Here is a 20,195-nt window from a genome sequence, read left to right on the forward strand (position 1 = left end):
GATGCTTCCTTATATTCAGTTCAAAATACTATTAAGATAAACCTTGCTAAATGCAAAGGATTCCTAATAACTGCCTTATGACTGCTGTAAACTCAGCTAAAACAAAATATTTGGAAAATCTGGTCTTTATTAGGCAATACAGTCAAGGATGGGGGCTGGTATGGTAAGAAAGGCGGTTCTCATAACATTCTCATGAAAGTTCAGTGGCCAAAGGAAAAAAAATGTCTTTTGTGTCCTTATCATGTTTGTGCAACATAAGAAAAAAAAAAGTTACTGCTCTAAAAATTGTGCAATAGAAAGTAGTCATACTTGGAGCTTCATAAGGGTGTAACACATGCGCCACAGATGTCATTTAATTAAGTTCTGATTTACCTGTTCAGACATGTCTTTGCTGTCCCTAGATATTCAGCAGAAGTTCAGGTATAATTATAATTAAGATTTTAAGTACTTAGTAATGTACATATATAGCATTTGTGTAATTACTTCTTTTGGGTAAAAACAGAACAATACAGTTTGTTTTAGAGTTAAAAACATGAGTACAAAACATGTCATTTCCCAAGGTTATGCTTCCTAAACGTGAATTTTTAGTGGAAAGAATTTAATTTTGCCAGTAAAAATCAATTTTTTTCCACTAGTGCTGACATTTAAAATATATTCGGGGATCAAATTTTATCAGAAATATAGGCATATCAACTGTTGGTTAACTTAGGGTTACACAGAAACTGTTAGGCAGAATTTTAAATATGATAAACTTGTTAAGACAGTATACAAACCTTTTTGCCTTCATCTGGAGATATTTCAAGGAACACCACATGTATATTATATATCTGATATATGTATATATCAGATATCTATATAGATATCTTTATCTATCTAAGTATATATATATATATATATATATATATGTATTTAGTTCCCTCTCCTCTTTAAACTCTTACTGAATTAAAGTTCCTGATATTGGAGTATTTATAATACACAAAGAAAGCAAATATGAAAATTGAATACTACCCCTGTACTGCAGAAACAACCAGAATTCCAGATAAGCGTGGAGAAACCGCCAGGATCCTTCTTTCTTTCTAAATAAACCTACCACACCCATCACAAGAGGACAAAGTTCAATGGGTGAAGCACAAGCTTCCCTTAAAGCAATGACTCACAGATTTTTTCCAAAGTGACACTTTTACACTGTTGTTATGCAAATATACTCCAATAAAAATTAATTTAAAAAAATAAATAGGGAAAAAAGTGACAGTTTTGCCAAACAAAATGCCACATACTCCATTCCCTTCTTCCTCGTAAAAAGTGCTTTTCTGAAGTTTACTTCTTAAGTGGTTCATAAGCCAGTCCCTTCCTCACTTAATATCCCCCAAAGCTAACAACACTTTCGTGCTCCAAGAGTGCAAATATGACATTTCTTAGGAATTATCCAGTAAGCTGCACTGTGATAGGATAGTGTTAAATGTAAGAAAAGGGGGGAAATACAAGTCTTTAAAGCTCTTCTGCATACAAAAAGGAAAAATCAAATAGAAATAACTATGCTTAAGAAGAAGAGAGGGCTTCCCTGGTGGTGCAGTGGTTGAGAGTCCGCCTGCCAATGCAGGGGACACGGGTTCGTGCCCTGGTCTGGGAAGATCCCACATGCCGCGGAGCAGCTGGGCCCGTGAGCCATGGCTGCTGAGCCTGCGTGTCCGGAGCCTGTGTTCCACAACGGGAGAGGCCACAGCAGTGAGAGGCCCGCATACCGCAAGAAAAAAAAAAAAAAGAAGAGAGTTCATAATACTATTGTGGCAGTAATCTAGGACCATAGATCCTAATAGTTAAATTGTTGATGGTTGGAAGAGGGAATAAAATGTTTTAAACCACCAAACATTCTTACCTGCAACTCCTTCATAAATGATGGAAGGTGGATTTGTTTTAGGGTATTGTCCTCCTTTGTTTTGGAAGGACTCATATTTCATGAGTTAGGTATTTGTAAATTAAGTAAATAATATTTCTTTTAGTTGAGTATTTGTAAATGAAGTACCCACCATTATCTTTGGGGAAGCCTATTGATAGGCATCAAAAAGTAGATTCCTTTGACATATACACACTACTATATATAAAAGATAACTAATAGCAACCTACTATATAGCACAGGGAACTCTATTCGGTGCTCTGTAATGACCTATATGGGAATGGAGTCTAGAAGAGAGTAGATATATATATGTATATCTATATGGCTGATTCACTTTGCTGTATAGCAGAAACTAACACAACATTGGAAATCAACTATACTTCAATAAAAATTAATTAAAACAAAACAAACAAATACACAAAACCCCAAAAATAGATCCCAAAGTCTGCTGACTTCTTTGGGAGGCTACATGCTTCTCAGAAGAGATTTTGATTATATGACACGGCTCTCCTTCCTCTAGCTGAATCTGAGACAGTGTTTGGGGATATGGTACTTGGGAAAGAAATGAGATCAAAAAGGGAACTTTGGCCAAAGGAGATGAAGTGGATTCTGTAAACATGCAAGTAGACCGGGGCCCAAAGAGACGATCCCCTAGGAGATTTATTCCCTGTGAAGAGGCATGTCAATAAACTCTGGGTTCTAGGATTAACATCTCACATCAATGGTCAGATTTTTCTTTTCTTTTTTATAATCTCTTAGATCTTCTTCAAGCCTTAGTAAAATATCCTAAAATGTGTTAACTGTGTTTTCTAAATTCAAGGTCGGGGGAAATCCATTTCTATGCTTTGGGAGGAAACTGTGTCTACACTTTGGGGAGGTTAAGGAGCCTGGAGAACTTCAGCCAGGCGTGAACAGTGGAGAATCTGAAGCAGCAGCCCAGAGGGAGTTGACACAAAACACTCAGGATGGATTTGTGAAACATGTGAGAACTTCCTGTGTATCTTCATAAAGTCTGGGGGAAGGACTGGGCTTTCTGCATTCCTTGGAGGGAGGCTCCGATCCTTCTTTAGATATTAAAGAGAAGAATGACGTTGGAAGGCTAGAGAAGTTGCGTTAAATAATTCATGCCATAAGAATATAAGAAATGAAATCCTACGTCACACCGATACGCTAGTATCTGGCAGTAAAGTAATAAGATCATGCCAGCTGTAAATGAAAAATTAATCAGTCGACCTAAAAAGGAATTGGAAAATTTTACTTGAGCCAAATTTGAGGATTATAACCCAGGAAGAGTCTCTCAGAAAGCTCTGAGAATTGTTCTGCCTGTTAGAAGTCAAGACACAGTTTATATAAGTTTTTTGAGACAGAGGGCTCTACATTAAAAGATGTTATTGACAGTTTACATAATCCAGATTTAAGTGCCATCGCGGCGGGTCGTGTGACCCTTTACAAGATCCAGAAGGAATGTTATCTTCTAAGAAGTGGTCTTATTGATGCTGGGAGAATGTTGCTCTTTATGGCTGAGCAGGTATTCATACTGATGGGGGAGGTCTGGTCAATGCATAATGCGGATACACAATGCACAGAGAGGGAGCCAGAGGGCAGAGAAGAATTTTTGTGTTTAAATTTTTCTTTCTTTGCCATAAATATGAATTCTGTTTCACACAGCCAGTTTCAGAATAACGTGGAAGGTAAAGAGAGAAAGGTTTAAATATAAAAGTCTTTTACTTCTCTACTAAATATGACACCTCTACTATTGTGTAAGAACATGTAGAAAAAAATACATAGGCATGCAAAGAAAAGAATCTTAAACCCACATTAACAAAAATTATAAAAGCCCTGCTGTTCACTCATCATGGTGAGAAATGCAAAAAAGTTTGAAAACACATCACTGCCTTTGAGAAGTTTACCGTTATGATGTCTAATTTGCATACAAATGGAAAGACCCATCTGAGAGACCAAAGAAAGGTTGTGTAGAAATCCACAACTTTCTTCCTAGACAAGACACGCCTCCCTGGACAGCGATGTCTGGAAGACATAGGATGTGTTGGTTACACTTAAACCAATTTGGGATGAGGGAGCCAAGAGAGCAGTGGTAGTTCTACCAAATAAATGTCTAGAATCAGTGGGATGCAACTGGGCACCTAGTTTGTCAGATGTCAGCAGAGAAGGGGTGTCTCATTGCTGCTCCTCAGCAGGGAGAGGAATTGAGCAGTGTTTTCTTTAAGAGAGGGACCGTGCAGTACAGAGGTCCAGAGCAGGAATTCTAGAGTCACACTACCTGAGTTATAACTTAGACAATCCACTTCTTTTTCTTCAGAGGTCACCTTATTTTCAGCCTACAAGAATCAGTTTAGATGAATCACTAAAGAGGTGATGTTTTAAGACTTGAGTTGAATATTTCCATCTAGGTTTAGATGAGGTCTTACGTGATCAGGCTGGATGACAACGGGTTTCTGCTTACTCTGGATTCCTTTTGGAAGTAAAAATTAATCTTGGTTAAGAGCATGACTTCCCTGGTGGCCTAGTGGTTAGGATTCTGGGCTTTCACTGTCGTGATCTGGGTTCAATCCCTGGTCAGGGAGCTGAGATCCTGCAAGCCGCTCCGCGAGGCCAAAACCAAAAAAACAAAGTCTTAGTTAAGAGCAATGGAATTATGCCAAGGTGGATTCCTTCCTTTATAATTGAGGTTAGGTCTGTTACACTTCTTTTTTCTTTATAAATGTATTTATTTTATTTTTGGCTGTGTTGGTTCTTCGTTGCTGTGCGCGGGCTTTTCTCTGGTTGCGGCGAGTGGGGGCTACTCTTCGTTGCAGTGCGCAGGCTTCTCACTGCAGTGGCTTCTCTTGTTGAGGAGCACAGGCTTTAGGTGCGTGAGCTTCAGTAGTTGTGGCACGTGGGCTCAGGAGTTGTGGCGCATGGGCTTAGTTGCTCTGCGGCATGTGGGATCTTCCCAGACCAGGGTTCGAACCCGTGTCCCCTGCATTGGCAGGCGGATTCTTAACCGCTGCGCCACCAGGAAAGCCCAGGTCTGTTATACTTTGGATTTAGGGTGCAGATGGGCTTGGGGCCACTCTAGTATGATTAGCAGTAAATATGTTGTTTATAGACTAGTAGTGATTAGAAGAGTTTCTGTAGTCACCATGGTTTTTCTGCTTCAGTCTACCACCTGGTGACATGGTAGTCTTACAGAGTGAAGGAAGCAATGATTGAAAAAAGCCAACAGATATTTCTTTGCTGACAGGTATAATGCATGAACTGTGCTGTCTGGTTAATTGAGATGCTCTATAGAAGCATAATGGTGTAATAATATCTGTAACAGCAATATTCTGTAAAACTAACTGAATTCACTTTTTTAAAAAAGTAATGTTTTATAAAAAATGTAGCATTTACATTGCATTTAATTTCTTCCTTTAAAAAAGAAAAGGTGTTATGATGGTAAAATCATTTTGTACTACATGTATTTTGTCTAACAATAGTCAGTTTTTTCTGTATATACTGTATTCTTTGAGCTCACATTAAAACATGAACTAAGGGCTTCCCTGGTGGCGCGGTGGTTGAGAGTCCACCTGCCGATGCAGGGGACACGAGTTCGTGGCCCAGTCCGGGAAGATCCCACATGCCGCAGAGCGGCTGGGCCCGTGAGCCATGGCCGCTGAGCCTGCGCGTCCGGAGCCTGTGCTCTGCAATGGGAGAGGCCGCAACAGTGAGAGGCCGCGTACTGCAAAAAAAAAAAAACATGAACTAAAATCCAGGGAAAGAAAACTAGGAGAAAGGGAGACAATAACGCAACCAGAGACAAACGAACAAACTACACTGCACAGGAATGTGTTACTTATAGAAAGGGCACATATAAAAAGCATCTCCAATACTTTATTGAAAATATAGTTCTCATAACAATGCAGACAGTTCATGACTTACTATGGTTCAACTTATGATTTTTTTTTGACTTGACCATGGTGCAAAAGTGACAAGCATTCAGTAGAAACCATACTTTGAATTTTGATCTTTCCTTGGGCTAGTGATATGCAGTATGATACTCTCTCATGATACCGGCAGTGGCAGCCACTACAGCTCCCAGTCAGCCACGTGATCAGGAGGGTAAACAACCAATATACTTACAACAATTCTGTATCCAGACTATCATTCTCTTTTTTCACTTTCAGTACAGTAGTCAATAAATTACATAAGCTTTTCAACACTTCATCATAAACAGGCTTGGTGTTAGATGATTTTGCCCAACTATAGACTACTGTAAGTGTTCTAAACAAACTTAAGGTAGACTAAGCTAAGCTATGATGTTTAGTAGATTAGGTGTATTAAATGCATTTTGACTTATGATATTTTCAACTTATGATGGGTTTATAGGGATGTAACACATCTGTACTTGGAATATTCCAGATTAGAGTTCCAGGTACTGTACAAATAGTCAACCTGCCATTGTTCAAATTTTCTTAAAGATAAACCTAACTATCCTTAGTTTTATAATATAAACCAAGGATTAAGAAAAAAAAAATCATTGAAGGAAACAAAGCCAGGTCTCCTGAGTCTTGATTCCTGCTGGAGCCAGTAAGATATACTTCCATCATTCTCACCTGAAGAGTTCAAAATATCTGAAATGTTCATTCTAGAATCTTAATTGGGAGAAGCCTCTCAGAAAGAAGTTATCTTTAGCATTATGCGTTTACCATGGCTAGGGTAAAAACCTGCTTTTGCATTCTGCCTTTTTTTTTTTTTTTGAGATTGGCAGGTAAGACATCGCAAAATTCAGAAATTTGCAGTGATGGCATTTTGGTCACCTGGTCTCATTTGGAGGGTCTTTCTTTCTCATACAATATATTCAAAACCTCTTAATTTCCATTTTTCCTTTGTGCCCATTAGGATGAAGAAACTTGTCTGCTGAGAAGTCTTTCCCTCATATGTAATTACCACGTACAGCGTCAACTTGAGATCATGCAGTGGGGGATGACTTAAACCCATGCACAAGCCACACAAGGTCAAGATTAGACACTGCACAGTTCCCTCCCTCCTCAGCCCCAATGCTAGACGGACTATGGAGCAGCAGATTCCTAAAACTGGCAGTGAATCTTTGAAGTCAGAGTCATCTTAATGCTCAGGGCACACAGAGTATGCATCTGTCTAATTTAGTCTCAGGCCTGACTGAGAAACAAGGTAAAAACACCAAAACATATTACACCCTTTAATGTCTTAAAGGCCTGTGCACTGAGGCTCTTTCTCCTTAGTTAGATGTTCTCCTGGAAGGCATAAGGAAAGCTGTGTCTATGTAGTAAATTGTAGCCGTCTGCATCTTGCGGCTGCCCTTATCCTTGCTAAAACCTACTTGTCTGGCACATTTGTTTGCAAGACTAACATTCATGGGGCCTGTAAACCTTGGCAAAGCTCATTGGTCCCTGCCTTTTGCTCTGTGGTCCAAGTGGTCCAAGAGGTGTTTGCTGAAAGCTGCACTTAACTAGAGTGTTCTCCCACCTGACACCAATCCCCCCAACCCCATAAGCAGTCCTGTCTCTTACATTAACAGTTGCTCATCCTTGGACAAAGCTGCCATAAATTGTACTCATCATACTGTATGACCCCAAACTCAAAGCTTCACTTTCAGGCTGTAGCAGATAAAGCCATCTGTCCATCTGTTAAGTCAACTTGGCTAATAAGCCTCTACAAACCATTGAGGTCAAAATGTCCTGCCCATACACTAAAGTGTAAAGCCCTTTGCCACCTGTCCTGACCCCTCTCGAGTATATATTTTTTTTATCTCTGATTCCACTTCTTTCATTTTATTTCTCCATGTTAGGAGCCAATTCATCCAATTTGGGGGTCTTTGTGAAGATCCACCAAATAGGGCCTTTCTGCCTCTTCTGGATTCTGAACAAACTGAAAAATAATGTAGAAGAATAAGACAGATGGAATGTTCAAAAAGCACCATTATGACGAATAACGCTTTTATTCAAGAACAAAATGGACCTCTTCATACTGAATCCCACAATGAAGTCACAGTGATGCTGGCCCCCCACAAGAAATTTTAACTTGCCCCATTTAGTGGAGGTGAAGAGAAGGCAGTGGTACTAGCTCTTCTCAGATATGTCAAATTAGCCCTCTCATCTTGCACTATTTATTTCATAATTCGGAGAAACTTCACTTGGTCCAGTAATCTGGAATTCAGCAGGAATTCAACAGTGCCCCTTGTCTAGAAAAAGAAATAAGTCAATGGAATCTGTCCTTTACCTTTCTTATGAAGTTTAGGGTGTAATAACTACCTTTCCGTTCATTACAGAAGCTTTATTTCACTTTTCCAGAAACACTGGTTAGGTCTGTTGTAAATCAGCAGCCAATCAGCTTAGCTACTCCTGGTAAACAAGGGCTTGTTCTGCTCCAGACCTGCCTAGACTTCCACAGGCTGTTGAGCAGCTTTTCAGCCTGGAAGATCTAGTTTTTATTGTTGCTGTTTTTGTTGTTGTTGCTGCTGGTGGTGGTGATGTTGTGTGTGTGTGTGTGTGTGTGTGTGTGTGTGTGTGTGTGTGTGTGTGTGTGTGTGTGTGTGTGTGTGTAGGTGGGGCAGTGAAGAGGAAACAATTTTATGGGAAAGAGTCTTGTTTTTAAAAAATTGTGAGAACAAGGCATATGGAAATGTGCCTTTGGCTAGCAAACGTGAGATAAAATTAAATGCACTGGCTGAAGTTTTGCTGGGGAAACAAGGAAAGAATTAAAATACTGGAGGAAAATAATACTCTGACATAGAAAAACAAATGTCTAACGCTGAAAATTTGTAATTTGCTAAGAAAATGTGACCTAAATCTTTTCTAAATAGAGAGAAAAGGAACTAAGAAAGAGCAGAGATTTAGAAGTATGGTGTCATATTTAAGAAAAAAGCCTGCAAACAATAGGTCAATAAAAGCAGCACTCATCTTACATAAATGCTGAATGAGATATTTTTTTTTATCATGAATGGCCTAAGGGATTTTTAGTAATACTGTGTGATTTAAAAAGACAGCTTTTTTTTTTGACTTGCAAAAAAACTTATGGTAGAGCATTTAAAGCTCATTATTATTATTTTTATTTTCAGTGAATCAAGACTTTTCTATCCAGATGGAAGACTTTATCTTAAGTGAAGTCACAGTCATTTGCAATAAATAATTATGCCTAATAATAGAAAAACATATGGACTAAATGCAGTTAATTTATAATATGTTCTTCTAAAAAGCTATTCTTTGAAGCTGATTTTAGAATTAAAATAAGATTATAAAGGAAAGGCAAAGAAGAAATAAATTTTCCAAGTTGAAACTCATCAAAAATTGTCACCTCCATTGATAACACTTTTACAAAGAACTACTTTTAGAAGACTATTGGCAATTTGAACAAATATTTGACTTTGTGGGAATTCATGTATTATGCAATTTAACATTATCAACTTTTCTAAAAACATGGTCACTACAAAGTCTGAATGATCTGTGAGAAATAAATGATAAATAATTGAATTATAGGTGATCAAAACTAACAATTTGATTCTTCTTCCTTATGATATCTTTTTATTTATTTATTTATTTATTTTTGGCTGTTTTGGGTCTTCATTTCTGTGCGAGGGCTTTCTCTAGTTGTGGCAAGTGGGGGCCACTCTTCATCACGGTGCGTGGGCCCCTCACTATCGTGGCCTCTCTTGTTGTGGAGCACAGGCTCCAGATGCACAGGATCAGCAGTTGTGGCCCACGGGCCCAGTTGCTCCGCGGCATGTGGGATCCTCCCAGACCAGGGCTTGAACCCGTGTCCCCTGCATTGGCAGGCAGATTCTCAACCACTGCGCCACCAGGGAAGCCCCTACTCGGTATATTTTTGATGACTAAATGAATAAGCCTCTAGCACTTGGAGGCCAAGGAGATTCCTCCTTTGGGAAAACAGTGTTGCAGAGGGAGAGAGGCCCCAAAGAATACTGTATCCTGTGTTTCTGGCCTGGAAACCCCAGATCCACTTACATGAAAAGTAGAGATGCAAAAGTGGAGATGGGCAGAGGGCGTGAACCTGTGGAGCTGAAGGAGAAAGCAAACTCACCAGAGTCTGAGGGCAAAGGAGAAAATGTCCTTGGATAGGAGACGAAGATCTTCCTTTCACATCCTAAACCGTGACTAATCTCCATTGAGAAGCTCCTCTTCTCTCCCATCTCCTTCATATAATAAAGTGAGATGGACCCTCGTGAAACTGGGCAAGTCTTTAATTGGATGGACTCAGGGATAATTGTAAATGCTAAACAGAGGTATTTCAGATTAGTCATATCTACATGCAGGAAGTTCACCAGCGACACTGAATGGCATTTAGCATACTGATTGGCACAGTGTTGGTACTCAATAAATAAGTGTTGCATTGATCCACAAATGACAGAAAGAATAAAATAATGAAAGAATGAAAAGGGAGTAAATGAATCAATCAGTTGCGGGGGCCAATCCACAACCTGTACCATGTAGGTGACTGGCTAGCGGTATCTTCCAAACCGTGTCCCAAGGAACACTGGGTCAGGGACATGCTGAAAGGTCCATAATCATTTACATTTGAAAAAGGCAGCAAACTATACCATGGAGATTTTTAAAAATGAGCATTAGCTTATTAAGGGCTTTGTTTAGCTTTGTGTGGTTAATAGCATGGAACGTTTTTCCTCTGTAGTGTGTTCAGTCGTCTGGCTCTGATTGCTGAGAAATTTGAAGAACTGAATAATCTCAAAGTTTGAGAAACACATAAAGCTAAAATTGAATTACAGGCTCGAAAGATTAAGTATAATGCACATTCAAAAACAAGAGCCATTTCTGGTCTGAAGCTGTGCCATTTTTCAAAATTTCTGTGGTAGTTAAATGCTGTTTTAATTTTTTTTTTTTTTTTTTTTTGCGGTACGTGGGCCTCTCACTGTTGTGGCCTCTCCCGTTGCGGAGCACAGGCTCCGGACGCGCAGGCTCAGCAGCCACGGCTCACGGGCCCAGCCGCTCCGCAGCACGTGGGATCCTCCCAGACCGGGGCACGAACCTGTGTCCCCTGCATCGGCAGGCGGACTCTCAACCACTGCGCCACCAAGGAAGCCCTGTTTTAATTTTTATGTTTAACATATTTTTATTATGGTAAAATATACAGAACATAAAATTTACTATTTTAACTTTTTTTTTTTTTTTTTTTGCGGTACGCGGGCCTCTCACTTTTGCGGTCTCTCCCGTCGCGGAGCACAGGCTCCGGACGCACAGGCTCAGCGGCCATGGCTCACGGGCCCAGCTGCTCCGCGGCATGTGGGATCTTCCCGGACCGGGGCACGAACCCGTGTCCCCTGCATCGGCAGGCGGACTCCCAACCACTGTGCCACTAGGGAAGTCCCTATGATATCTTTTTTTAAAAATATAAATTTATTTATTTATGGTTGTGTTGGGTCTTTGTTACTGCGTGCAGGCTTTCTCTAGTTGCTGAGAGCGGAGGCTACTCTTCGTTGCAGTGTGCGGGCTTCTCATTGCTATGGCTTCTCTTTGTTGCGGAGCATGCGCTCTAGGCACACAGGTCAGTAGTTGTGTCTTGTGGGCTCTACAGTGCAGGCTCAGCAGTTGTGGCGCATGGGCTTAGTTGCTCCGCAGCATGTGCGATCTTCCCCAACCAGGCTCAAACCGATGTCCCCTGAATTGGCAGGCAGATTCTTAACCATTGCACCACCAGGGAAGTCCCTCCTTATGACATCTTTTCAGAAACTATTAAGTAGATAAAACTCAATTGTAACACCTTATGTCTCACTCTGTAGGGTTGTAATAAAATTAAAAGAGGGCTAAGTGGCTTATTTGTTTGGTTTTTTGTTTTTGTTTTTGTTTTCTGTTTTGACTGCAACTCGCGGAATGTGGGATCTTAGTTTTTCAACAGCGGATCAAACCCGTGGCTCCTGCAGTGGAAGCTCAGAGTCCTAACCACTGCACTGCCAGGGAATTCCCAAAAAACTAAGTGGCTTAAACAACAGAAATTTATTGTCTTAGTTTTGAAGGGTAGAAATTCGAGATCAAGGTGTTAGCAGGGTTGGTTCCTTCTGAAGTCTGTGAGGAAAAATCTATTTCATGCTTCTCCCCTACCTTCTGCTGGTGGTTTTCTGGCAATCTTTGACATTCCTTGGCTTGTAGAAACATCATCCCAATGGCTGCCTTCGTCTCATATGGTGCTCTCCCTGTGTGTGTGCATTCTCCAAATTTCCCTATTTTATAAGGACACCAGTCATATGGGATTAGAAGCCCACCCTACTCCAGGATGACCTCATCTTAACTAATAACATCTGCAATGACCCTGGTTCCAAGTTAGGTCACATGCTGAGGTACTGGGGGTTTAAGACTTTAACATATGAACTTTGGGGGACATAATTCAACTCTTAACAGCACATATCAAAGGAGAAGATTGTTTCTCCCATCGTACCTATTTGTCCCTGTTTTCTTTCTTTTGTGTGGCCTCTTACAGAAGTGTTTGCATGGCTTTTTTTTTCCCCCCTAGACATTGAGCTTCTTAAAATCAGAGACTACACTATTTTAATCTGTTCAGCTTCTGGCACAGGACCTGTCACAAAGTAGAGTGGTCCTATCTCCCTTGAACTCGTAACTGCAACAGCCTTCTAATTTTACTCCCTGCTTCCTCCACTTTTGGTTGAGCCATTCTGATTCATCTTACACAAAGCTGCTCCCTCATTAAAGAAGGCCCTTCACCAGGTGGTCTAACTGGCAAACTCCCATTCACTCTTCAAATCTCAGATCAAACATTCTCATCTCCAATGCCTCTGTGATATTCCTGGGCAAAGTTAGGTATACTAATTCCTCTTTACCCCCGTATAACATCGTGCATACCTATGGCAAGCATTTGGCACTCTGTAAGTATTTGAATGTGTATTTGAATTAACTACATGAAGGTTTTTTTTTTTTTTTTTTTTTTTGCGGTACGCGGGCCTCTCACTGTTGTGGCCTCTCCCGTTGCAGAGCACAGGGTCCAGAGACGCAGGCTCAGCGGCCATGGCTCACGGGCCCAGCCGCTCCGCGGCACATGGGATCTTCCCGGACCGGGGCACGAACTCGTGTCCCCTGCATTGGCAGGTGGACTTTCAACCACTGTGCCACCAGGGAATCCCGACATGAATGATTTATAAAGCAAGTGCTATAAAGCAATTTTTTAAACATCTTTACTGGCATATAATTGCTTTACAATGTTGTGTTAGTTTCTGCTGTACAACAAAGTGAATCAGCTATATGTATACATATATCCCCATATCCCCTCTAAAAATTCTAAAAATTTTAGGGAATATTTTCCTATTTCTCTTTGCTTTGCTGAATTAAGTGGATCATGCTTTAGAAATGGTCTTCTCACACATACATCACTGTAAAAATTATTTTTTAAATTGAGATATAATTGACTTATCCTACATCACTTTTAACTCTAAAGAACTACCTGTAAATATCAAAGAATGTAATTCAAAAATAACACAGTATCAACAGAAGGTTTACAACTTTTTATCGAAGTAAAAATAAAACCTATAGGCCCTCAAATTTTCTTTTGAATAAATATTAGTGTTCATAAAATAGCTAAAAGAATGGAGTACCATTATTAATGCAACTACCCAGAAATACCATTAGCACCACTTGACAAACCAGAAAACTTCGTCTCAAAAAGAAGGCCCTGGAATGTATCACTCCTTAAAAATCTGGGCCACGATGATCAGGCCGTCAACTGTTTGGGTAGGGCACGTGAAAGGAAGTTAACAAGTTAATAAAGTGGGCTAAGACAGTAAGTGGAACAATTCAATACTTTCTGAAGCAATTTTTCTAGGTTACCTCTGACCTCTTAAGTGCAAACACTTAGCATGCTTTCCTGTCTTTACCTTACGGGATCTTCTGCTGCATTTCACATTGATGAAGAAGCCTTTCCTCTTGAAACTTTTTGTCTCTCGATTTTCCTTCTATTCCTTTACTGTCCTCTATTTCCATCAGAAACTCCTGTTTTTCTACCCATCCAGTAAATGTTGGTGGTCTCACAAAACCCAGTGGTCTCACTCTCACTCTCCTACTCTCTCCCTAAGTGGTTATATCAGAACTGATTTCTGCTACTACATCTGCGCATGTTTGCTCCAAGCCTTGGCGATGCGTATCCTGATGGCCATCTTTACCCTACGATCCTATGGGAAACCTCAAACTCAACTTACCGAAAACGAAACTCTATATTCTCACCTATTATTTCCCTCAGCTGGTAACACTAAGAATCTTACGTTAACCCACACCAAAGGTGCGGGAGTCATCTAGAACGACTCTTTTTTTCTTGCTCTCTACATCTGCTCATTCACCAATTCTACTGATTTTAATTTCCTAACTTTCTTGTATTTGTCCATACCTCTCTATGTCTGCCATCACCTACTTAGTTCAGGCCTTCATCCTCTCTTATCTGAAATTCTGAAAAGCCTTGAAACCCTCTCCTTGTTTCTGGGTTTTTTGTTATTGTTGTTGCTTTTAAAGATAAGCTTGGAAAATTTTGTAATATTTTCTTAAAATCTTTTTTCTTTGGAGTTTAATATAGCTTCCACTTTACACTATGTGGTAATTTTAAAGCATAGTGAATACAGACCAGTTACAATTCTCAAAAAAAAGGGGAAATGAAGAGAAGCGTGGTATAATATTGATCTTTGGTTAGTTTTTATTGCTCTGTCCTAATATTAAAAAAAATCACTTCAGCTATTAAACTGGAGTTTAAATCATAAAAATCAGTTATTCAGGGGCTTCCCTGGTGGTGCAGTGGTTGAGAGTCCGCCTGCCGATGCAGGGCACACGGGTTCGTGCCCCGGTCCGGGAAGATCTCACATGCCGCGGAGGGGCTGGGCCCGTGAGCCATGGCCGCTAAGCCTGCGCGTCCGGAGCCTGTGCTCCGCAACGGAAGAGGCCACAACAGTGAGAGGCCCGCGTACCGCAAAAAAAAAAAAAAAAAAAAATCAGTTATTCAATCATCTTGATATTAAAATTGCTTCTCTGCTTTTGTGGATGGGAGTGAAAGACTTTTGTAATTTTCTCGGTATTAAACGAAAAACTTATAAATACTATAATCACTGTTAGTGGTCTTGTTCTAGTTTTATTTATTTGAACAGTCCTTACAGAGAAAGCCAATTATCTACCTAAAACACACGTCCAAATACACTGTCTCCAGCTTCATGCCCACTGGGGACTTAAAATCTGGGGATCCTTGAGAACTGGGCAACCAGAGTATACGAGGGGGACTCATGGGCTCAAAGAATGGCTACCAGCAATTTCTGTAGTTTAGAAACCTGTGTAGCTGACTGGTGTGTACTAGCTACGCACACTATACTCTTTCCTATCTGTGCCTTTACTCCCGCCCTGCCCCTCAACCCAACCTGGCTAACTTCTATCATCCTTCAAAGTTATCTCAGATGTCTATTCCTCCAGGAAGTCTTCCTGTCATCTCCCTTAAATACCTTGTTGCTATGATTCCTAAATAGATGAAAATATTTCTCTTTGCATTTTCCACATTAGTATTATATAACCAAGACTGTGAACTCCTTGTAGATGGTGACCATGTCACAAAACCCTGTTACACAGGATCTGATATATACATGCATAGTGAAGGTTATTATTATGAAGAGGGTGGTCAGGTGCCTGGGAGGCCCTAGAACCTAGACAAGCAATTCTTTATTTTCATTCCTACAGTTCTCATTACTATTTTTACAAAGGTGAAATCAGGTCAAAATGTGTGTGTGTGTGTGTGTGTGTGTGTGTATGTGTGTGTGTATATATGAAAACAAATAGAAGGAAGAAAGACATCAAGGACAGCTTGAGGCATATGATTGTGAAGGTTTGAAGGGCAAATTCACATCTTTGCTTTGGGGAGACTGAGAACTGGAGCAAATGGGCCTTTGAAATGTGTATAAGCTTTTAGTTTCTTTAGCGTCTGTTGACAGGGCCACTGCTTTCTTCCCATCAAATTACATCCTGATTTACTGCCTCATGGGAGCATAATGAGTGAATGTCTCCGTGCTCTCAGGGACTGTCTTATTTTTAGGAATCCTGCATTAAAATTCTTGGGTAAAAGGTAAAGACCATAAGATTCAGTATGTGCAGTAGACATTTGTTTATTGATTTATTTATTTCCTGGCTCATTCTGCCAATGAATTGAGGCTGATTACAATAAGAATATATATATAAAAGAATAATAATGCTGGGATGATTATAGGGGTGCATGTATATTTTCTAATTAGTGTTTCTGTATTTTTTGGATAAACATCCAGAAGTCAAATAGCTGTATCATATGTTAGTTCTATTCTTAATTTTTTGAGGAATCTCCATACTGTTTTCCACAGTGGGTGCACCAATTTACATTCCTGCCAACAGGCTGTACGGGTTCCCTTTTCTTCATATCCTCACCAGGATTATGGAAACAACCTAAGTGCCTATCAATGAATCAATGGATAAATAAGATGTAGTACAGGGTATACAGTGGAATACTACTCATCCATAAAAAGATGAAATTTTGCCATTTACAACAACATGGATGGACCTTGAGGGTATTATGTTAAGTGAAATGAATCAGACAGAGAAAGAAAAATATCATATGGCTTCACTCATATGTGGAATATAAAAAACAAACAAAATAAATGAACAAACCAAACCAAACAAAAACAAACACGTAGATATAGAGAACAGAGTAGTGGTTACCAGAGGAGAAGGGATGTGGCAGGGTCGGGGTGGGGGAAGGTGGTGCAAAATGGGTAAAGGAGATCAACTCTATGGTGATAAATGGAAACTACATGTTTGGTGGTGAGTACACTGTATACTGTAGTGTATACAGAAGTAGAAATGTAATGTTGTACATGTGAAACCTATATAATGTCATAAACCAAGGTTACCTCAATAAAAAAAATAACATAAACAGAAATAGGACTAAGGAAAATAATACAAATATGAAATCATATGGGCCAACATAGTTGCTTTACTCATTCATTCAATTATTCATTCTTTCACTTATCCACTAAATATTTAGTGGATACCTACTATTATGATCCATATATTAGGTTCAGGTTTGGCTTTGAGTTTCTTGGAAGCCAAGTCAACAAGGGAGATATGATCAATTACATAATTCTTATAGACAGAAGGAATTCTTATAGATAGAGGGAATTACATAGTTTCCTCTAGGGAAGTAAAGCTTTCTCTGGTATTAAATTCGAAAAAAAAAAAAAAGCTTACATAGCCTTTGGTGTAGTGGACAATGTGTCAGAAGACAATGTCTTCAACAACTTATAGAGGTGAATTTATATGTTCTGTTATGGGAACTACACAGATAGAAGGGACCCTTCGAGCAGGTTTTAAGAAGACCAGAGACTGGGTCGCATATAACTTACATATATACTAACACATTTAGTGGTAGTTTAGAGGAGAGAACAGCAGACTTGAAATAAGGAGATCTAGGGTCTGTCCCAGGCTCGCCAATAACTGAGTAAATTACTTGTGTCTCTTTACGTCTTTTTTTTTTTTTAAATAAATCTATTTATTTATTTATTTATTTTTGGTTGTGTTGGGTTTTCTTTGCTGCGCGTGGGCTTTTCTATGGTTGCGGCTAGTGGGGGCTACTCTTCGTTGCGGTGCCCAGGCTGCTCACTGCGGTGGCTTCTCTTGTTGCGGAGCACGGGCTCCAGGCGCGTAGGCTTCAGTAGTTGTGGCTCGCAGGCTCTAGAGTTCAGGCTCAGTAGTTGTGGTACATAGGTTTAGTTGCTCTGCGGCATGTGGGATCTTCCCAGACCAGGGCTCGAACCTGCGTCCCCTGCATTGGCAGGCAGGTTCTTAACTACTGTGCCACCAGGGAAGTCTGCCTCTCTGTCTTAATTGATCATCACTATAATAATACTATCCTACCCCCTACAGTGTTGCTATGGGAATTAAAGGTATACATGCAAAGTGCTTTGTAAACTGCAATACAAATGTTATTTCTTTAAAATTATGAGCTCTTTGATGGTAAGAACTATATCTTATTTATTTCCGAGCTTCAACATCCCATCTCCTCACCACAATAAGCAACATGTGTTTATTTATAAAGTGGAAAAAAGGATGGGGGAGGGCAGAACAAAACCCTGCTTTTTGCCCCTGGAAATTATTTGATTATTCAAATTTTGTTAAATTATTAAACTATCAGGTTTCTAAGTATAAAAACAACTTGTCTGGCTATAGAATCAAACAGTAATAAAAAGATGAAAACCTGCAACTTGTGTTACACTGAGTTCGGAAGATCCCTCCACAGGTAGAGAGCAGTCCCATCCCACTAGGGACTCACGCGGTCTGAGGTCTGCTTTCCCCTCCTGTAAAAATGGAAATGAGAAAATGCAGTGTGTAGTTTAAGCAAGCTGATATGAAGGGTTTTAAAATAGTATTTCCCCCTGCATATACATAAAATAAAAATTGTTTAATGTATAAAGTTTGGACTATATATGAAAAAAGAAAATTAAAATCATCCAGAATTTCGATATTTAGAGGTAGTAATTTTTAACATTTTGGTGATTACCTTCCAGCGGGGTTTTTTTTCAGTGTAAGAATGAATACATGCATGAATTTAGCATCAAGATATACAATTTTGTAACTCTTACTCTCAGCATGACTAAAGATTCTTTTATAAAATGATGTTTAATGGCTCCCAAACAATTCAATTAAACCAATAATAATATTAGTTGCTAAGATCCACTGAGCACTTGCTGTATACTAGAGCTAGATATACTTTAAATACTTATTTAATACAATAACCCTGCAAGGTTATTTCAACACAAGGAAGCTGAGCCTTAGTAAATTTAAATAACTTACTCACTGTCAGACAGGTAGTATGTGACTTGAACCCAGATTTGTATCACTCTAAATACTAAGATCTCAGTCACTATTGCCTACTGGCTCATGTATGGATATAACGCCATATATTTATTTGAGCAACTAACAAATTTTGTATTATTTTGTATCTGTATATTTATTTAACCAATTTTGTATGCTTGGATATTTAGGTGGTTGCTAATTTGATGATATGAAAAGAAATACTGTGATTAACATATTTATAGGAAAATTTATATACATAGGGAGATTATTGTTTTAAGTTAAATTGCTAGAAGCAAAATTGCTCAAAGGAACTGCATAATTTTAAAATGACTTTTTAATACTCATTGCCAAATTGCCCTCTAGAAATACCGAAACAATTTACAGTACCTAGTTTCCTAAAATCTCCTTAATGCTACATATTGTCTTTTCTTCAGTTTTTGGCATAAAGTGTTCAAGGGGTGCCCAGGAAAGTAATAATTCTATAGTTTTGAGAGAGTAGAAATTGTCCTTTTGAAAAATTTGGCAAACTAGGTCTCTATCCCAGCCAGGTAGTATTGTATCTGAGCAATGAAATCAATAAATAGTTTGCTGAGGATTGGAGCCCTAAAATAAGAATAGACTTTGACAATTTATGTTAGCTAGAGCTCTTCACCCTGACTTATTTAAGAACATTAAAGTAAATGGAAATTAAAGTAAAGTAAATGGAAATTAAATGGAAATTAAAGTAAAGTAAATGGAAATTAAATGGAAATTAAAGTAAAGTAAATGGAAATTAAAATGGAAAGTAAATGGAAATTAAAAAGAGGATTTATTTTGTCATGGCCTAAGGGGAATATAAGATGCATCTTCTTTGTGATATATTACATTATATACATCTACACAAACTTGACAGGAAAAGAATGATTTTTCAATGTCATTTTTGGTTCTTGGAAATATGAATTACTGTGTTTTTGTGTGATCTTAACAAAACTTCTCTTCTCTTTCCAAACTTCTTTAGATATTCAAGGTCAAAGCACACAGAAGAACCAATGTTAGATAAAAATCAGAGCTAAAGGCCACTAGTGTAGTAAGATGATGGACTGGGAGTCTCATGACCTGGATTTTTGCCCTAGTTCCTTAATTTGTGGGCAAGATTCTTAGCTTTGGCCTGTGTTGTCTACTTATAAAACACTTTTCAACCAGATCAGTGGTTTTCATGCTGCTACAGCCATTCTAAGAAATTTGATTCAAATTTCACATTTAAAAGGTAATTTTTGACTATTAAAAATTCAATTGGTACAGACTAAGGCTGTTAAATCCCAAATTTTAACATATCTGAGACCACCCACCCACTGTCCTGTCACATCAACCTCTTTTTTTTGGTTAACCCTGGAATAAGGATTCCTGTGCTTATATTTAACTGCCTTATATATGTGTCCTTGATCAAGAAGAATAGAGCTTTTCTAGGAAATTCTGAAATTTTCCTG

Source organism: Lagenorhynchus albirostris, chromosome 11 (assembly GCF_949774975.1).
Source record: "Lagenorhynchus albirostris chromosome 11, mLagAlb1.1, whole genome shotgun sequence".
Classification (NCBI taxonomy): Eukaryota; Metazoa; Chordata; class Mammalia; order Artiodactyla; family Delphinidae; genus Lagenorhynchus; species Lagenorhynchus albirostris.